This window comes from Vipera berus (genome assembly GCF_964194415.1).
Source record: "Vipera berus genome assembly, chromosome: 2".
In the NCBI taxonomy this organism is placed as follows: Eukaryota; Metazoa; Chordata; class Lepidosauria; order Squamata; family Viperidae; genus Vipera; species Vipera berus.
In genome coordinates, this window is record NC_138203.1 from 69,731,364 (window position 1) to 69,751,354 (window position 19,991).

The following is a 19,991-nucleotide window of genomic DNA, read 5'->3' on the forward strand; positions in this document are numbered from 1 at the left end:
CAGAGTGTGTAAAGACTACATTTTGCTCAAAAAGATATCCAACGGATCTGTAGTAGGTTTGGTTCGTCTTTTCATTGAAACCAATGACAGATATTCACCAAGCCTCCTAATTAATCATAAAGTTTTTGATAGAAGCAAACCGGCTTGGATCCAGACAATTCAAGAAAATGTTTAACAAACACTGGGCCACACTTTGCTTTCCATTTCTCAGATTTTTCCCTTTTCTTCCTTCTTACAGTCTTAAACTCAGAGTCAAATCTAAGTGTCCTTATATCCTTGGAAGAAGTCAGAAGCCACCCTTTGTTTTCCTCTTTTTTTTCCTTTATACCTTTTTCCACTTTTCTCCCTGTTCTTTTTTTTTTACTCGTTATCTTTTCTCTTCATTCGTAGTTGATGTGGGTTTTTTTATGCATATGCTTTGCAGAATGTAATAATTTTTAAAAAAAAAAACTATGGTGGAAAAAATCATGTCGAGATATTTAAATATCAGACTAATTTTAATTGTCAGTATTTAGGATGTATACATATATTCTTACCACATTCGTAAATTTACAGTGCTGGAATTTTTTTTAAAAAAAGTACAAAAGAAGCATACATTTAGAAAATCTTGGATTATGGCACAGAAAATACACTTTTTGTAACGCTAACAAACCAGGCAGATGGTTAGCTTATAGATTGAGGAAAAAACAAAGGGCTTCTAATATAGACAAGATTGAGCATAAAGGAAGGGTTGTGTTTCAACAGGACCTTATCAAGGACGCTTTTGTGGATTTTTATTCTAAATTATATGCTAAGGAGAAAATTAATGAAAAGGACATTGATATATATTTGGAAAATGCTAGCATCCCGGTTCTTACGCAAGTACAAAAAGAAGGGATTAATCAACTGATCACAGAAGAAGAAATTTTTATAGCAATTAAGGAATTGAAGGTGGATAAAGCACCAGGTACGGATGGCTTGACTGCGGCCTATTATAAAAATTTACAATTAGAAATGATAAAACCGTTAAAGGAACTGTTCCAGACAATCCAGAGGGGGGGAAAGGTGCCACCGTCTTGGAGAACAGCTTTCATCTCTTTGATTCCGAAGGAAGACCAAGATGTTACTCAAGTTAAAAATTATAGACCGATATCGCTTTTAAACACAGATTACAAGATATTTGCTAAGGTTTTGGCTAATAGACTGATGAGGGTTCTGCAACAGGTGATTCATGGGGATCAAACAGGGTTTATTAGTGGTAGGCAAATGAAAAATAATGTGAGGCATATAGTTGATGTGTTAGAGTTTTTGGAAAGGAACAACCAGATTGCTGCGGTGCTAATTTTTTTAGATGCTGAAAAAGCTTTTGATCAATTGAATTGGAAATTTTTGTTGAAAGTTTTAGATAAAATGGATTTTGGGGGAAAGTTTTTACAACCGATTAGGGCATTGTATCAAAAACAAACTGCCCGAATTATAGTTAATAATAGCTTGACAGAAGCATGTAATATTGAGAAGGGCACAAGGCAAGGGTGTCCGTTATCGCCCTTGTTATTTGTGTTAACATTAGAGATATTATTGGTTAAAATTCGGAATTCGGAAAAAATTAAGGGGATTCAAATTGGAGATCAGGACTATAGATTGAGAGCATTCGCAGACGATCTGGTTGTTACAGTGACCCAGCCAGAGAACTCTGTTGTGGACCTGATGGAGATAATAACACAATATGGGAAGGTTTCTGGATTTAAGGTTAATGTACAAAAAACAAAAATTTTGGCCAAAAATATGACAACATCGCAAAAGGCCCTTTTAGAAGGATTAACTGGATTTGAGATTGTTAAAAGGGTTAAATATTTGGGGGTGATTTTGTCGCCCTCTAATACAAAGCTATATAAAAATAATTATGAAAAATTATGGGGGAAAATTCAAAAAGAATTGGAGAGTTGGAAAAAATTGCAATTGTCTTTGTTGGGACGGATTGCAGCAGTAAAAATGAATGTCCTGCCTAAATTTTTATTTTTATTTCAAATGATACCGATTCTTAAGAAAGATTCCAATCTGGAGGAATGGCAGCGAGGTATCAATAAATTTGTGTGGGCAGGGAAAAAACCACGAGTTAAACTTAAGATTATGCAGGATACTCGTGAGAGAGGTGGCCTTAAATTGCCTAATTTTAAATTATATTATGAAGCTGCTGCATTGGTAGGAATAAGTGACTGGATTAATTTGACGCAAGGGAGGTTATTAAATCTTGAGGGCCACGATTTGTTGTTTGGCTGGCATGCATATTTGTTGTATGATAAGAAGGTAGACAACGTGTTTAGGGTGCATATTTTAAGACAGGCATTGCTGAGAGTTTGGAAGAAGTACAGACATACCGTATATACTTGAGTATAAGCCGACTCGAGTATAAGCCGAGACCCCCAATTTCACCCCCAAAAACTGGAAAAAGTTATTGACTCGAGTATAAGCCGATCCGCCGTTCTGCAAGCCTCTGCCGCCAGCAGAGGCTCGATCCGCCATTTTGCAAGCCTGAATACACAGGAATACCCTGTGTGGCCGCGGCTCTCGGGGAAGCCCTGGCTGTCCGCTTCCTCGCTCCACGCTGCCATTCGGGGCCCGCGCGTTCGCCGGGCAAATCGCGGCGCCCAGCAGGCGAGGAAACACGCCCGCTCCAGTCGCCCGCCCTTCCCTCAGGAGACGCGAAGCAAGTGACCGCCCGGAGCTTACCGAGGACTTGCGCGCGGCCGAGGCTTCGGTGCTTCCAGGATCGCGCGCACCTCCCCAAACCTCCCCAAACGTCGGCAGGTCTCCGTTCCTCCTGCCGACCTTTGGGGAGGTTTGGGCGCCTCCCCAAACATCCCCAAACGTCGGCAGGTCTCCGTTCCTCCTGCCGACCTTTGGGGAGGTTTGGGCGCCTCCCCAAACCTCCCCAAACCTCGGCAGGTCTCCGTTCCTCCTGCCGACCTTTGGGGAGGTTTGGGCGCCTCCCCAAACCTCCCCAAACCTCTGCAGGTCTCCGTTCCTCCGCGCAGACCTGCCGACCTTTGGGGAGGTTTGGGCGCCTCCCCAAACCTCGGCAGGTCTCCGTTCCTCCTGCCGACCTTTGGGGAGGTTTGGGCACCTCCCCAAACCTCCCCAAACCTCAGCAGGTCTCCGTTCCTGTTTGGGGAGGTTTGGGCGCCTCCCCAAACCTCGGCAGGTCTGCGCGGAGGAACGGAGACCTGCCGAGGTTTGGGGAGGTTTGGGGAGGCGCCCAAACCTCCCCAAACAGGAACGGAGACTTGCCGAGGTTTGGGGAGGTTTGGGGAGGCACCCAAACCTCCCCAAACGTCGGCAGGTCTGTGCGGAGGAACGGAGACCTGCCGAGGTTTGGGGAGGTTTGGGGAGGCGCCCAAACCTCCCCAAACGTCGGCAGGTCTGCGCGGAGGAACGGAGACCTGCCGAGGTTTGGGGAGGCGCCCAAACCTCCCCAAACGTCGGCAGGAGGAACGGAGACCTGCCGAGCTTTGGGGAGGTTTGGGGAGGCGCCCAAACCTCCCCAAACGTCGGCAGGTCTGCGCGGAGGAACGGAGACCTGCCGAGGTTTGGGGAGGTTTGGGGAGGCGCCCAAACCTCCCCAAAGGTCGGCAGGAGGAACGGAGACCTGCCGAGGTTTGGGGAGGTTTGGGGAGGCGCCCAAACCTCCCCAAAGGTCGGCAGGAAGAACGGAGACCTGCCGAGGTTTGGGGAGGTTTGGGGAGGCGCCCAAACCTCCCCAAACCTCGGCAGGTCTGCGCGGAGGAACGGAGACCTGCCGAGGTTTGGGGAGGTTTGGGGAGGCGCCCAAACCTCCCCAAACAGGAACGGAGACTTGCCGAGGTTTGGGGAGGTTTGGGGAGGCGCCCAAACCTCCCCAAAGGTCGGCAGGAAGAACGGAGACCTGCCGAGGTTTGGGGAAGTTTGGGGAGGCGCCCAAACCTCCCCAAACGTCGGCATGTCTGCGCGGAGGAACGGAGACCTGCCGAGGTTTGGGGAGGTTTGGGGAGGCGCCCAAACCTCCCCAAACAGGAACGGAGACCTGCCGAGGTTTGTGGAGGCGCCCAAACCTCCCCAAAGGTCGGCAGGAGGAACGGAGACCTGCCGAGGTTTGGGGAGGTTTGGGGAGGCGCCCAAACCTCCCCAAAGGTCGGCAGGAGGAACGGAGACCTGCCGAGGTTTGGGGAGGTTTGGGGAGGCGCCCAAACCTCCCCAAAGGTCGGCAGGTCTGCGCGGAGGAACGGAGACCTGCCGAGGTTTGGGGAGGCGCCCAAACCTCCCCAAACGTCGGCAGGTCTCCGTTCCTCCGCGCCCTGCCTGCCTGCTTCTTTCCGCTGCGGAAAGAAGCAGGCAGGCAAGGCGCGGAGGTCCGGAGACCTGCCGACGTTTGGGGAGGTTTGGGGAGGTGCGCGCGCACCTCCCCAAACCTCCCCAAACTTCGGCAGGTCTCCGGATGGCGGTGGCTTGGGAGAGGTGCGCGCGATCCCGGAAGCACCAAAGCCTCGGCCGCGCACAAGTCCTCGGTAAGTTTTTTTGTTGACTGGAGTATAAGCCGAAGTGGAATTTTTCAGCCCAAAAAGTGGGCTGAAAAATTCGGCTTATACTCAAGTATATACGGTAAGTTAAGTTGCAAGATACCATTGTGGGCAATTCCAAAACACGCAATAGAAAATATACATGCTGGCTTCAAACATGATTTGACTACGTACAAGGAGATTCTCAGTTTGGAAAGAAATGTTTGGTGTTTGAAATCATATAGCCTCTTGCGAGAAGAGAAGGTTGTTCAAAATTGGTTTCAATATACTCAGTTACGGGCCAGGTGGAAAGAAGACCAGAAAAATGGATTTACAATGACTGATGAAAATTTGATAAAGCAAATCAGGAATCAGGGACCAGCACATATCAAACGGATATATCTTGCATTGATAGAGATTGACTCAGAAACAGAGCTTGTTAAGGATTGTATGATAAAATGGGCCCAAAATATCCAGGAAGTTATCACAATGGACACGTGGGAAAAGATTTGGGTGAGGAACGTAAAATTTACACAAGCTCAAAATTTAAGAGAGAATTTTTACAAAATGTTTTATAGATGGCATTTAGATCCCAAAAAGCTTGCAAGTATGTATCCGAGTTATCAGCCTAAATGTTGGAGGTGCGGTGATGAAGATGCAACATATTTTCACATATGGTGGACTTGTAAAAAGGTTAAGGCTTTTTGGATAAAAGTCTGGTGGAACATGCAGAAGATTTTTAAACAGAGGATAAAGTTTTGTCCGCAATTTTTTTTGTTGGGAATAATTACAGATGCCACAGTTGTGGACACCAAGTTGATGTTGAATTTAATTACGGCGGCAAGACTTTTGATAGGCCAATACTGGAAGAAAGAGGAACTGCCGACCATAGAGGAGTGGACTTTAAAGGTTTCCGACCTGGCAGAGATGGCGAAGATTTCGGCCTATTTGAAAGATCATTCGCAAGAACGCTATATTATGGAATGGAGAAAATGGATTGATTTTATCCAGAACAAGTATAGGGTTAAGAAGTTTTATGTAGCATTTGAATAAGTCTTCCTTCGTTGTTTTTTTCTTTATTATCTTAGTTTTTTTTTTACATATTCAATATTATTATTATTTGTTTTATCTTATATAAGCTAGAGAGTGATGGATTTTAGAGTTTATAATTGTTAGTATATGATTGTTTATGATTGCTTTTTATATATATACCTTGTATTTAGCTCTGGGAAGTCGGGGGGGGAGGGGGGGAGGGGGGGAGGTAGGGAGGGGGGAGGAGGGAGGGGGAAGGGGGGATTCTTAAAGGAAAACTGTATTTTAAAACTTTTCAATAAAAAAAAAAAAGAGAACGTAGCCTTCTTTTCTCCAGGTTAAAGACCCTCATTCTTTTATTCATAACATTTAGCCCCGAAGTCCCTCATCATGTTTGTTGTTCTTCTTTGGATTCTTTTCATTTCTTCAGCGTCTTTCTTGCATTATGGCAATAAAAAATGAAAACAGTGTTCCAGATGCACCCTGCCTCTGTTGATGAAACTCAAGACATATACCGCTACCAAGTCAGGTACCATGTATCTTGCACCTATGCATTTTTAAATATACATACAGAACCTTACATTTTTCTCTATTGACCACCACAAAATTCTGCATTATTCTAAATCTCTTCCTGATCAGCCAGAGTGTGTAAAGACTACATTTTGCTCAAAAAGATATCCAACGGATCTGTAGTAGGTTTGGTTCGTCTTTTCATTGAAACCAATGACAGATATTCACCAAGCCTCCTAATTAATCATAAAGTCTTTGATAGAAGCAAACCGGCTTGGATCCAGACAATTCAAGAAAATGTTTAACAAACACTGGGCCACACTTTGCTTTCCATTTCTCAGATTTTTCCCTTTTCTTCCTTCTTACAGTCTTAAACTCAGAGTCAAATCTAAGTGTCCTTATATCCTTGGAAGAAGTCAGAAGCCACCCTTTGTTTTCCTCTTTTTTTTTCCTTTATACCTTTTTCCACTTTTCTCCCTGTTCTTTTTTTTTTACTCGTTATCTTTTCTCTTCATTCGTAGTTGATGTGGGTTTTTTTATGCATATGCTTTGCAGAATGTAATAATTTTTTTAAAAAAAAAACTATGGTGGAAAAAATCATGTCGAGATATTTAAATATCAGACTAATTTTAATTGTCAGTATTTAGGATGTATACATATATTCTTACCACATTCGTAAATTTACAGTGCTGGAATTTTTTTTAAAAAAAGTACAAAAGAAGCATACATTTAGAAAATCTTGGATTATGGCACAGAAAATTCACGGTAGGCTTTAAAGGAACTGGAATTAATCTGTAACATTTCTTAGCATAAAATGGATGTATGTACTTTCTTGTTTTAACCACCACCCTTTTTTCTATGGTTATTGAACTACTGAAGGTGAAACGAGAAGCCGAAAACAAAAGTGCTCTGGCAGGAATAGTAAGTAGCAGGAAATCATCTCAATGAAAGAAAAACAAATACTTTGTTTTCAGAGAAGCTGAGTGCATTTGGAACAAACTCATTTGAAAGGTCTGCTTGTGTGAAGGCTATTCACAGAGGAGGCTCAATCAAGAACCCACCTTGCTAATGTTGATTTCACAAAGCTTTTAAATAGCATTGAGTTTTATCTCAGGTGGGCGTTATTGATCCATCTGACAAATACAATTAAAATTTAATTTAATTTAATTTAATAACATTTATATACCGCCCTTCTCCCTAAGGACTCAGGGCGGTTCACAGGGCAGAATAAAATAGCAAATACAAACATTAAAAAAGATTAAACAATTGCCCTAGTTAAAAACAATATAGATACAACGCTAAAAACCCCCAGAAAAATTAAAAAGCGAAAGATAAAACAACCCCAACACAACCCCCCTCAGGCTAGGCCGGCTTGTACAAACAAAAATGTCTTGAGATCGCGACGAAAGGAGCGAAGATCGGGCGCCGTCCGGAGCTCTACCGGTAGCTGATTCCACAGCTCCGGAGCGCCCACAGAGAAGGATCTCCCCCTGGGGGCCACCAATCGACATTCTCTGATCGGTGGCACCCTGAGGAGGCCCTCTCTGTGGGAACGCACAGGGCGCAGGGAGCTTGATGCCGGCAGCAGATGTTCCCTGAGGTACTCCGGCCCCATGCCATGGAGTGCTTTGAATACCGTTACCAGTACCTTGAATCTCACCCGGAAGACAACTGGCAACCAATGCAGCTCACGGAGCAGAGGTGTAACGTGGGAGTATCGGGAGACTCCCAACACCACTCTCGCGGCTGCATTCTGTACCAGTTGGAGCTTCCGAGTGGTCCTCAAGGGCAGCCCCATGTAGAGAGCGTTGCAGTAGTCCAGACGAGAGGACACGAGCGCATGAGTGACCGTGCATAGATCATCCCGGCTAAGATAGGGCCGCAACTGACGCACCAGGCGAACCTGTGCGAAGGCCCCCCTAGTCACGGCTCCTATATGATCTTCCAAGGTGAGCCGTGAATCTAGGAGGACCCCCAAGTTGCGAGCCCTATCTACGGGGGGCAATAATTCACCCCCCATAGCTAGAGGTGGAATGTCCGAATAAACCCGGGATGAAGATATGCAGAGCCACTCAGTCTTGTCGGGGTTGAGCTGGAGTCTGTTCCTCCCCATCCAGACCCGAACCGCCTCCAGGCAACGGGACATCACGTTGAGGGCATCACTGGGGTGGTTTGGGGTCGAAAAGAAAAGTTGGGTATCATCAGCGTACTGATGATACCCAACTCCAAAGCCACGAATGATCTCACCCAGCGGCTTCATGTAGATGTTGAACAGGAGAGGCGAGAGGACCGACCCCTGAGGAACTCCACAAATGAGAGACCTCGCGGTCGACCTCTGCCCCCCTGCCAACACCGACTGCGAACGTCCCAAGAGATAGGAGGAGAACCACTGTAAAACTGTGCCTCCCACTCCCAATCCCCTGAGACGCCGCAGCAAGATACCATGGTCGATGGTATCGAAAGCCGCCGAGAGGTCTAATAGGACTAGGACAGAGGAATGCCCCCTGTCCCGAGCCCTCCAGAGATCATTCACCAGCGCGACCAATGCCGTCTCCGTGCTGTGCCCGGGCCTGAAACCCGATTGGTACGGGTCTAGATAATCCGCTTCATCCAGGACCAGAGGGAGCTGATGCGCCACCACACTCTCAACAACCTTCGCAAGAAAGCGAAGGTTGGAGACAGGACGAAAGTTGTTCAATACAGCCGGGTCCAGAGCAGGCTTCTTGAGGAGAGGCCTCACCACCGCCTCCTTCAAGACGGTGGGGAAGATACCCTCACTCAAAGAAGCCGATATAACTGCCTGGAACCAGCTGCGTGTCCTCTCCCGGGCTGCATAAACCAGCCAGGAAGGGCACGGGTCCAGTAAACATGTGGTGGTGCTCAGCCTCCCCATGATCCTGTCCACTTCCTCCGGAGTCACAGAATCAAACTCCTCCCAGATGATATCGACAAGACCACCCGTGTCCTGATCGTCAGACTCTGCCCAGTCAGAGTCCAAACCGGTCCGAATCCGAGCGATTTTGTCCGACAGATGTTGGTTAAACTCCTCGGCACGTCCCTGCAAGGGATCCTCCCTCACCTCCTGATTTAGGAGGGAGCGAGTCACCCTAAACAGGGCAGCCGGGCGATTATCTGCGGACGCAATAAGGGTGGCGAAGTGGTTGGACCTCGCCTCCCTAATTGCAGCGAGATAAGACCTAATAAAGGCTCTTAGTCGCAATCGGTCGGGTTCGGATCGGCTGGACCTCCAACCGTTCTCTAGGCCCCGTCTCCGACGCTTCATCTCCCGGAGCTCCGCAGAAAACCATGGAGCCCGGCGGGATCTGCACCGGGTCAGGGGCCGCAAGGGTACAACTCGGTCAAGGGCCTCAGTGGCCGTCCTTTCCCAGGCTTCCACTAAGGCCTCGGCCGAGCTGTGAGCGAGGGAGGCAGGTGGGAACCCCAGCGCCGCCTGGAACCTCTGGGGATCCATTAAGCGTCTGGGGCGGTACCATTTAAGTGGTTCCAAGCACCCACGGCGGGGGGTGGCAAAACGGAAGACCAGCCGCAGGAGATGATGATCGGTCCATGACAGGGGCATAATAATTGGAGAGCCCCACCAAGATCATCTAACCACCGTCCAGACAAGAAAACAAGGTCAAGGGTGTGGCCTCCTTCATGAGTCGGTCCCGTAATTACTTGCGTCAGGTCCATGGCCGTCATGGAAGCCATGAACTCCCGAGCCAACTCAGATGATCCTCCCAGCGATGGTAGGTTGAAGTCCCCCAAAACTATAAGTTTCGGGAACTCAACCACCAGCCCAGAGAGGACATCAAGCAGCTCAGGCAGGGCTGCTGCTGCGTGACTAGGCGAAAGGTACACCAGCAGCAAGCCCAACTGCGCACCAGGACCGCATCTCAAAAAGAGAGACTCACACCCGACTGTCTGGGGAACGGTGGCCTCCCGCGGACACAAGGTCTCCCTCACAACAACAGCCACTCCCCCACCCCTACCCTGAGCCCGAGGCCGGTGCAGCACCCGGAAACCTGGTGGGCAAAGGTCAACCAGAGGAACACCGCCCTCTGGGCCCAACCAGGTCTCCGTGATGCAAGCCAGGTCAGCCTGCTCACCCTCGACCAAGTCTCGAATGAGAGGAGCCTTATTAACGACCGACCTGGCATTCAAATACACCAGCCGGAGCTCAGGAGGCTGCACATCCTCACTCCCGGGACCTCGGGGCGGAACCAGAGGGTCGGAGTGCCTCACCGCTTGTAAGCAGCGGAGAGGCCTTCCCTGAGACCGATACGGCCCTCTGTTCCTACACCTGCTGCCATTCCCTATCGTCGTGGGAATGGACAATCCCACGACTGGCCCTGGAGCCCCAGAAGCAGCCGACCCCCGCTCCTCCCCTCCGCGATCAGCCTCAGCACTAGCCTGAACAAAGGTAGTTGGACTGCCCCCCTCGTCCAAACAACCAAAAAAAGAACCCTCCCTCCTCCCTAACCCCCGAAAAAATTTTGACAGAAAACAAATCAAGGACCTCCTGTTAGGTTTACGTCGGAGGCCCATAACCGTGCCCGGCCATCTCTCAGGATCCCAATAGATGGGACCTTCCTCGAGATTATGCTCGGCTGGAAAGGCGGGCCGCCTCCAGGAAGGGGGAGCACCCCTGAGGGCGAGCAAGTCCGTAGAGGAGTACCTAAAACAAGGCATAAAGCAGTCCAGATATAGGCAGTCCATAATCAGTTGATTTAAGGAGGAACCAAACAGAGAGCAAATAGATGTCCCGAGCCTCCACCCAGCCACTGCCACTCAGCTGGGTGTCACCCCAGGACAGGCCAACCACCGCCCTCTCACGACAGTTGGAAAGCCTATACCAGGGGGAAATAGTCCGAAACATCCATCCTGGGTACAGCATGTCCCCCAGAGCTCTCACCTCTAGGGGCAGCAGATGTAAGTTCAGGCCACCCTCTCACTGTGGCCAGTACCCAGGGGACTCTGAATCCTTTGGGGCCGATATGTGAATGGCAATAGAGAACAGTCCGAAGGCAGGGATGAAATAGTGTATTACATCATCAAAGTCTGCACTACTAGGTGGCCAAATCCTCCGCTGCTCTGTCCTTCGAAAAAGTTGATCATGGCCAATTCTGCAATCATTGGGGTCTTCCAAATTATCTAGTTCTTTTAGGTCCACAAATCCAATGGCACCAACCAGAGTCACAACTGGTGTCACGGGAAACATAGATCTTCCAAGGGACCACTGGGCTCCACTGGGATCCACCGGCATTAACCGGCTAGCCCAGGAACCCTCGAGGCCACCAACAGCAGTAAGAGTACCAGGCCATCCAAAAAGAGCAAAGCAGGCAGAGGAAACAATAAGTTGATTACAGCGTCGCCGCTGAGCCACCAGGGCCACCGCCACCACCGGAGCGTTGCTGCAGACGCCGCCGCCATTGCTGCCGCCGCCAGGACGCTGATGGAGCCGAGAATAAACAATCGATGGAAAGGGAGGTCTAAAGCGGCCCCGGCACAACGCCGCCGCCGCCGCCATCCCCGTCGCCATCCAAGCGAGCCAGGAACGCCGCCGCCGCCACAGCCGAGGGAGACCAGGCCGACCACAGGAGCGGCCCGAACGGCCCGAAACGCCTCCACCGAAACCGCCAGAAGCGAGGGACCATCCGAAGGCCAGCTCCGCAACCGCCGAGGACGCCCAGCGAACGGTCGATGGAAAGGCAGGCCCAGGACGGCCCCGGAGAACGCCGCCGCCGCCGCCGTCCCCGTCGTCTCCGGAACGTACCAACAACGCCGCCGTCGCCATAGCCGAGGGAGAGCCGCGAAAGACCAAGCCGGCCACAGAAGCGGCCCGGAACGGCCTGAAACGCCTCCGCCAAGGCCACCAGGGCCGCCAGCAGCCAGGGACCCCCCGTGAACGCCGGGTCCGACACCGCCGAAGACGCCGCTGCCGAAGCCGCCGGCCGCCGCAACCACCAGGCCCGCGAAAACGACCTGAAAAACGCCCGAGAGAGCAGGTAGGCGCCGCCAACATCCAGTCGAAAAAACGGCAGAGCTGGCAGCTAACGGAGTCCAAAACCTTCATCCTTCAGCTGCCTAAACAATTGCGCTCACTATCCCCCCAACCCAGAGGGCGTAAACACCCCTGGGGGGCTCCTAGGACACCTATTTTCTGAGACTTGCAGAGCTCACTCAAACAGATCCGCCTGCACGTCCGCCATCTTGTTTTTGATAACATCTGTTGTCATAAATGGACCTACCAACTGTTGCAGTTTGGTAGCTGTAATAAGATTGAACTTGTCTGATCTGCAGCTTCTGAATGAATCCTGCTTGGTTCTCTAAATTTTAAGCCAGTCTTTAAAAGAAAAAGAAGTCTCTGAAAGAAAAAAAGAAACAGAGTGTTAAGAACGAGCGGATTGAGTTAAAACATCCAGCAGACTGGCATAAGATCCACATGTATCAAGCAATCATATTGAAATGTCAGCTCTTGATTTGAACAAAAGATCACTGAAAGCCTGCTTTGGAACCCAATTTCAGCGTCGGGATGTTAGGAAGCCAATTTTGAAAGATTGCAGAGCACAGCTCTCTTTCTAAAGTTGTTTTTCTGTTGTTGTTTTTTTGAAGAATAGTCAAAGGCACCCACAAGTTAAGGTCAACTTGTAGTGACGATATTCATGGGTTTGAGCAGCGTTTTGCCAGTGCCTTTTTCCAGGATGTGTTTTAGCGCTGGAATGCCCATCCCCAATCCAAGTCTGGTGATCCCTGCTTGGATTTCAAGATCAGACATGGTTGGGTAGGTGCTGCCACCTGCTGAGCCTTCTAAACTGAACAAAAACAACCTCTCAGATTCTACAAACTATTTGCAAAGAGCAAAACTGGAAAGTAGCGAATAAAGAAGGCAGATGGCATTTTGCTCAGGAGTGATGAACCAGCCCTAAAAGGGGCAGTGATATGCCTTTGCCCCCCTTTTTGAGGGCTTTTCTTATCCATATTTTGCTCTCATTGTAAACAACCATTACAGCACTCCCACATTGGCAGCCTAGCTATCCACCTTTTTCTGTGACAATACCTATGCATTTCCATTCTATAGAAAGAATGGTCGTGGGAGAAGGTTTTTAAACTGGTGCTTGGTATTCGTTGTATTCTCAATTGTTTTCCAAGAGTAACAGCAGAACAAGCCTGAAAAAGTTGAGATCCAGTTAAGAAAAATCAAAAGAATCTACAAAGGAGATAAAGAAAAATATGCCGTTGTATTTATGTCCACCTTTCTCGTGTTATACATTAATTGTGGCAAAAATAATAGGCTTTTAGATATACTAATAAGTGGATGATATTGATGTTGATAATTGTTTCTGCTGCTGCTATTACCAACAGTAATATATCAATAACAAATGATGAAATTATTGAAACAGATGGGATTCCAGCAAATTACAAAATTATTGAAACAGATGGGATTCCAGGATAAACAGAAACTGTGAGAAATTATATGTATGCTGTAAAAGCAAAATATAAGCTATCTGAGAGAAATTTTACTGACAAATGAACATTTTAGGTTAGAAAAGGCATTTGTGTAAGAGGTATATAAATCATATAGCATGGGCAGAAAAAATAAAGTGGACTTTTCTATATGAAATGTTCCAAAGGTTTCTTCAACCAAAGGCTATAGAACTAGCCTCTAGCATCTACTTCCTATGCTATCAAGTCTTTGCTGTTTTCATATTTGTCTTTTTGACCACTTTTGTCTTGAGTAGAAGGGGCCAACATTTGATGTTCAAATTTATTTTGTACTTACAACTTTTAGGGAACTGTCCAATGATTAGGTTAGAATTTGGGGGAGAGTTAAATTGAATTAAAAATAATAAAACTGCTACCAAGTACAATTAAACATTCAACGGATATATTCAACAATCCTCTGGGATGCTATCCAATGTGACTGCAGTATGGATTTAGAAAATGTCTTCCTATTGTGTCTGACACACATTTTGTATTATTTTAAGGCTCCATCTGTGTTTCATGTATGTGTATACACACACACACACACACACACACACACACACACACACACAAACTTTTTAAGGAATTTGCCCTGTCACTGAATGTAGCCACACAAACGACAAGGTCTTAGCAAATCTGCTTCATGTACTAATGTAAAATTAGTTACTATTATTTAATTCAGTTTCAGAACTCCTGAAGATGAAGGACATTACCCAATAGTTTTTTATACCAATTTCTTAACTTGTTTTCTGCAGTTCAATAACAGTTGTAGATAACTGTTACAATATTTTCCAGAAATTTATAGACTGATGATACATTTTTATCAACATATGACCTTGTGCAGTCAAAGTCTTTCAATGCTAATGAGTTGACTCATTAGGATAGTAACAGTTATTATTTTATATATTATCACTGCCAAGTACTGTGATTTTTTTTTCCTGCTAAGTCTTCTATAGATTAGAAGGAATGTTACTTTGAAATTTTTACTAATTTATTGCTTGATTTCCACTTTTTAGGACAACTACTTAGGCTGAGAAATTGTCAGGCACAAAGAATCAGGATCACACTTTATGTTAGGTTCCAATAGACGATCACACCGTGAGGTTTAATGCAAGAACGTTTATTAACCAAGCATAAGTCAACTGGCAATTAACCGTTTAACTTCCCCTTATATAGTCAGCTACATTCAAACAGTGGCCAATCCCCAGCCCGGAAACTCCCGCCTAAACTGCATTAGCCAATAATTGCACTCAGAGTTTCCCGCTTCTAGAAAGGCCCCTTTTACTTAATCTACAGACACAACACCCCTTCCCCCCCACTAATGTCATTTATTAACATAGTCTCTAAGATATGATGGTGGCTTGTGGACCCTGGTAGGGTATCTATTACTTTTGTTGGCAACCGTCTCGTTTGTTGTCTGGCTATTGGCACTGGTCCCAGCTGTTTGGGCCCTGGCCTCGGATGGCACAATGTTAGTGTTTAGTTGTTGTTGCGCTTGTTGTTGCTGAGATTGTTGGTGTTCTGGACCCGTATGAGATGTACTTGGGCTACCCCTTGGAATCAACTCCCAGTCATCGTTGCCCAGTTGAGGCACTACATTAGGTATCCTAGATTGTGTTTCAACTCCACCCTCACCGTCCCTGGTAATTGTTGAGCTCGAGCGGTCAGAATTGAATATGACATCTTGAGCCTGTGTGTATTGGCCCACATCATTTTTTACAATGTCAATTTCTGGGGCCCTTTTCCTTAATTGGTCGATATGTCGCTTTATTACTCTATTCCCTTCCCCCTCAATAGAATAAGACAACGGCCCCGTGACATCAATGACCACTCCCGGTATCCATTTGTCACCTGGGCCATAGTTCCTGGCCCATACTAAGTCACCAACGTTGAGGGACCGGGTTGGTATAGCTGCCTCAGCTTCTGTGGGTAGTCTGTCCGGGTGAAGTCTGTCCAGCTTTGTTGTTAATCTTCTTCCCCACCTCATTTCCGCTGGGCTCTTCCCAGTGGCTGTGCAGGGTGTAGTATGCTGTGACAGAAGAAATTGTGCCAATCTCTGTTGCCAGTTGCCGCGGATGATGCGTTTCAGAGCGTCTTTTGTTGTTCGGACGTTGCGTTCAGCCAAGCCGTTGGTGGACGGGTGAAAGGGTGCCGAAGTCGTGTGCCTAATCCAATTGGCCTTGAGGAAATCCTGAAATTCAGCAGAGGTGAATTGGGGCCCATTGTCAGAGACAATCACGTCAGGTAACCCATGGGTGGCAAAGAGGCCCCTTAAAACCTGAATAGTTTTAGCTGATGACATAGTTTTAACAGGCACAACCTCCAACCACTGGGAAAAGCTGTCTACCACAACTAGGAATGTTAGTCCTTGAAATGGGCCTGCGAAATCAATATGGATACGTGACCATGGATTCCTAGCCGCCTCCCATTTGTGTGTAGTAGTGTGAGCCTGTTCCGGCCTAGAACGTTGACATAGGTAACAACCAGCTACGCACTCTTCAATTGCAGTGTCTAACCCAGGCCACCACAAATGGCTTCTAGCTAGAGCCTTCATGCGTACTATTCCTGGGTGGCTATCATGTAATTCAGCTAATACTGACTTCCTATGAATTTCAGGAATCACCACTCGGCTGCCCCACAACAAACATCCCAAATGAGATGATAATTCATCTTTTCTTCTAAAATAAGGTGTGAATTTAGGGTCTGGATTCTTATTGGGCCATCCCCCCTGAACCCATGCTGCAATTCTGTTAAGTGTTAGATCTTTCTTAGTAGCTATGGCAATGTCCTTAGCAGTTAATGGGCACTCAGGTATTTCGTGTAATGACAGAATCTGGCCCACTGGAACGGGATCCTTCTCAGTGTCCGTTAGTGGCAACCTGCTTAATGCATCTGCATGGCCCATTTCCTTGCCCGGTCTATGCTTTAGAGAAAATGAGTATGCTGAGAGGAATATGGACCACCTAAGCATCCTAGGAGACATGATCTGAGGTGTCTGCTTATCAGTGGTGAACAATCCCAATAAGGGTTTGTGGTCAGTGTAAATGGTAAAGTTCCTACCATAAAGGTAATCATGGAACTTTTTTACACCTGCCACTATTGCTAAAGCTTCCCTGTCAATTTGGGCATAATTTCTTTCGGCTTTTGTAAGTGTTCTCGAATAATAAGCAATTGGCTTTTGTTGACCCTTGTCATCCATATGGCTAATGACAGCACCCACACCATAGGGTGAAGCATCACACGCTAAATAAATTGGTTTATTTTCAATAAAGTGTGTAACAGTGGAATGGCTAGACAAAATGTCCTTCAAAGTTTGAAAACTGGTTCTATGTTTTTCCTGCCATTGCCAAGGGGTTTTCTTTTCTAAGAGTCTATGTAATGGTTCAGCTATGGCAGCCTTATGTGGCAAAAATGTATGATAAAAAGTGACTAAACCTAAAAAGGCTTGTAATTCGGCCTTATTCTTTGGTTCAGGTGCCAATTTAATTGCTTTAATCTTTTCAGTTGTTGGGTGAATGCCCTTCTCATCAATTCTAAACCCTAAAAATTCTGTTGATTTAACTCCTATAAAACATTTTTCCCTTTTTAATTTAAGTCCTGCAGCTCTAAATTTCCCCAGTACCTGTTCCAATCGGTCAGCTAATATTTCTTCAGTTTTTCCAGCAATCAGGACATCATCAAAGTAAGGGCATACACCAGGTATGCCCTTTAAGGTCCTCTCCATCACCTCTTGAAAGATTCCTGGAGCTGCTGCAATTCCAAATTGAAGCCTGTGAACTCGAAACGCCCCCTTGTGGGTTACAATCGTTTGGGCCTCGGCGGCTTCCTTAGATACGGTAAGCTGTAAATACGCCTGCGCCAAGTCGAGCTTGGCAAAGATGGCGCCGTCCTGGATCGTCGCAAGGACCTGCTTCACCGTTGGGACCGGGTAAGCGTGTTTTTTCATTCCTAAATTTAGAGTGGCTTTATAATCGGCACAAATCCTCACATCCCCATTAGGTTTAAGGGGTGTGACGATTGGTGTCTCCCACAGGCCTCCCTCGACCGGTTCAAGTACGCCTTGGCCTACAAGCTTATCAAGCTCGGCCTCGATTTTTTGTTTAAGGGCAAAAGGTACCCTCCGGGCCTTCAATCTAATCGGTTTTACAGCGGGGTCCAAATTAAAATTAATGGGGGGGCCATTATATTTGCCTAAAGATCCATCAAATACGTCTGCAAATTCATTGCACACAGATTTGAGGGTCTTACTCTGAATTGTATTTATTCCCCCTACCCAAATTCCTAAAGCAGGGAACCAATTAAGGCCTACTAAGCTGGTCCTTTGGCCTTCGGTCACTAACAAGTCCAATGATCCCTTGAACCCCTTATAACTAACCCTAATGGAAATTTTTCCCTTAATGCTTATGGGGGATTTTTTGGAAATCGGCTAGTTGGATTCCTGTCGGCTTAAGCAGAATTTTGTGACCGCTTTCCCGTTCAATGTACTTCAGGGTTTCTAATGAAATTATTGATACTGAGGCCCCTGAGTCTACCTCCATTTTGCAGGGTATTCCTTGCAACTGGACTACGATTTTTAATTTAGGCCTCAGTATGTGATTTATTTTTTGTTGTCTAATGTGGTTGACTCTCGCCCCCACCCCGCGGTTGGATTGTTGTGCCCTAGGTCTAAGGGTCTCTATGCCATGCTCCCGGGGGGTTACCTTACCTTCGGCCCAGACGTCCAATTCGTGGATTCGGTTGTCTCACGTCCGGTTGCGGCAAATGGCCTGGATGTGGCCGGTCTTTCCACACGATCTGCATTTCGCTGTGCGGAATCTGCACGTTGATCTGGGGTGGTTGCCCCCACAGCTACCACACCTGGTGTCCTGGTCTCTGGATCTGGGCAGGCTGTCTCGTGGCACTCTTTGTGCTGCTAGTGGTTGTTGTCTTCGGGCCTGGTCAGGAGCTTTGGTCCGCGGTGGTCTGGTTGCCATCTTACCAAATCGTCTGGAGATTTCAGCTATGTCGGCCTCCCATTGCTGGTCCACCTCCCCGCTGTCCACATGGCTTTCAAAGTTGATTTCGGCTGCAGAGCCCATGCTGTTCCGGGGGGGGTCTCGTGTTCCTGTTGATTCATAAGTTAATAGTTCATCAAGGACTTCCTGTAGATCTCCCGTGGGCTTGGCAATGATTCGATTTTGTAGATTTTCGTCCCGCAAGCCGAGCACCACTCGATCTCGGATCCGGATCTCGAGGTTGTCATATTTGCACCTCACCGCTGCCTCTCTAACCGCTGCCACGAACTGTGTAATTGATTCGCCAGGTCTTTGATTCCTTTTTTCAAAAATCCGTCTCCAAAATAATTCAGACCTTTTTGGCGTGAAGTGTACCTTCAATTTTGCCAACAAGTCTGCATACGAGACGCTAGAGACTGGCAGCGGTTGACACAGGCCGACGGCAATCCGATACACAGGCGTCCCGCTAATGGTCAGAAGAGCCGCGGCTTTCTTCCTGTCGTCCGTTATGCCGTTTACTAACAGGAACCCTTCAACCTGGCCAACATATTCTTCCCAGTCTTCAGGAAATCGGGGGTCAAACTCTTTCACTGAGCCGACTTGTGCCATTGGAAAATTTTTCGGCAGCGTTGTATCTCGGTTGACTGCGTTTGAATGTTCCCGCCTCGCGCACAGCTGAATTCGCCGTTCCTTCACCGATCTGTCGTCTATCCCACCTTCGTCGCCAATTGTTAGGTTCCAATAGACGATCACACCGTGAGGTTTAATGCAAGAACGTTTATTAACACAAGCATAAGTCAACTGGCAATTAACCGTTTAACTTCCCCTTATATAGTCAGCTACATTCAAACAGTGGCCAATCCCCAGCCCGGAAACTCCCGCCTAAACTGCATTAGCCAATAATTGCACTCAGAGTTTCCCGCTTCTAGAAAGGCCCCTTTTACTTAATCTACAGACACAACACTTTAAGTTCCAGTTAAGATGATTTATTGTTCATGCCTATACAGAAGAAACTAGTCAACTAATGGTCAGCACTAAATTGGTGCTAGATAAGAGTCAACAGAATTCATGAGGAGTCAGATTTAGACCATTTTGATCTAAGAATCTCAACCAAGATGTTGAGACTCTAGAAAGAGCACAGAGAAGAGAACAAAGATGATTAGGGGACTGGAGGCTAGAAGAATGGTTGCTCAAATTTGGTATGTCTAGTTTAATGAAAGGAAGGAGTATGTGTAACATGATAGCAACGATCCAATATTTAAGGAGTTGCCACAAAGAAGAGGGAGTCAACTTATTTTCCAAAGTACCTGAAGGCAATACAAGAAGCACAGTATGGAAATTAATTAAAGAGAGAAGCAACCTAGAACTAAGGAGAAACTTCCTGACAGTTATAACAATTAATCAGTGGAACAGCTTGCCTCCAGAATGTGGATGATACAACACTAGAACTTTGTAAGAA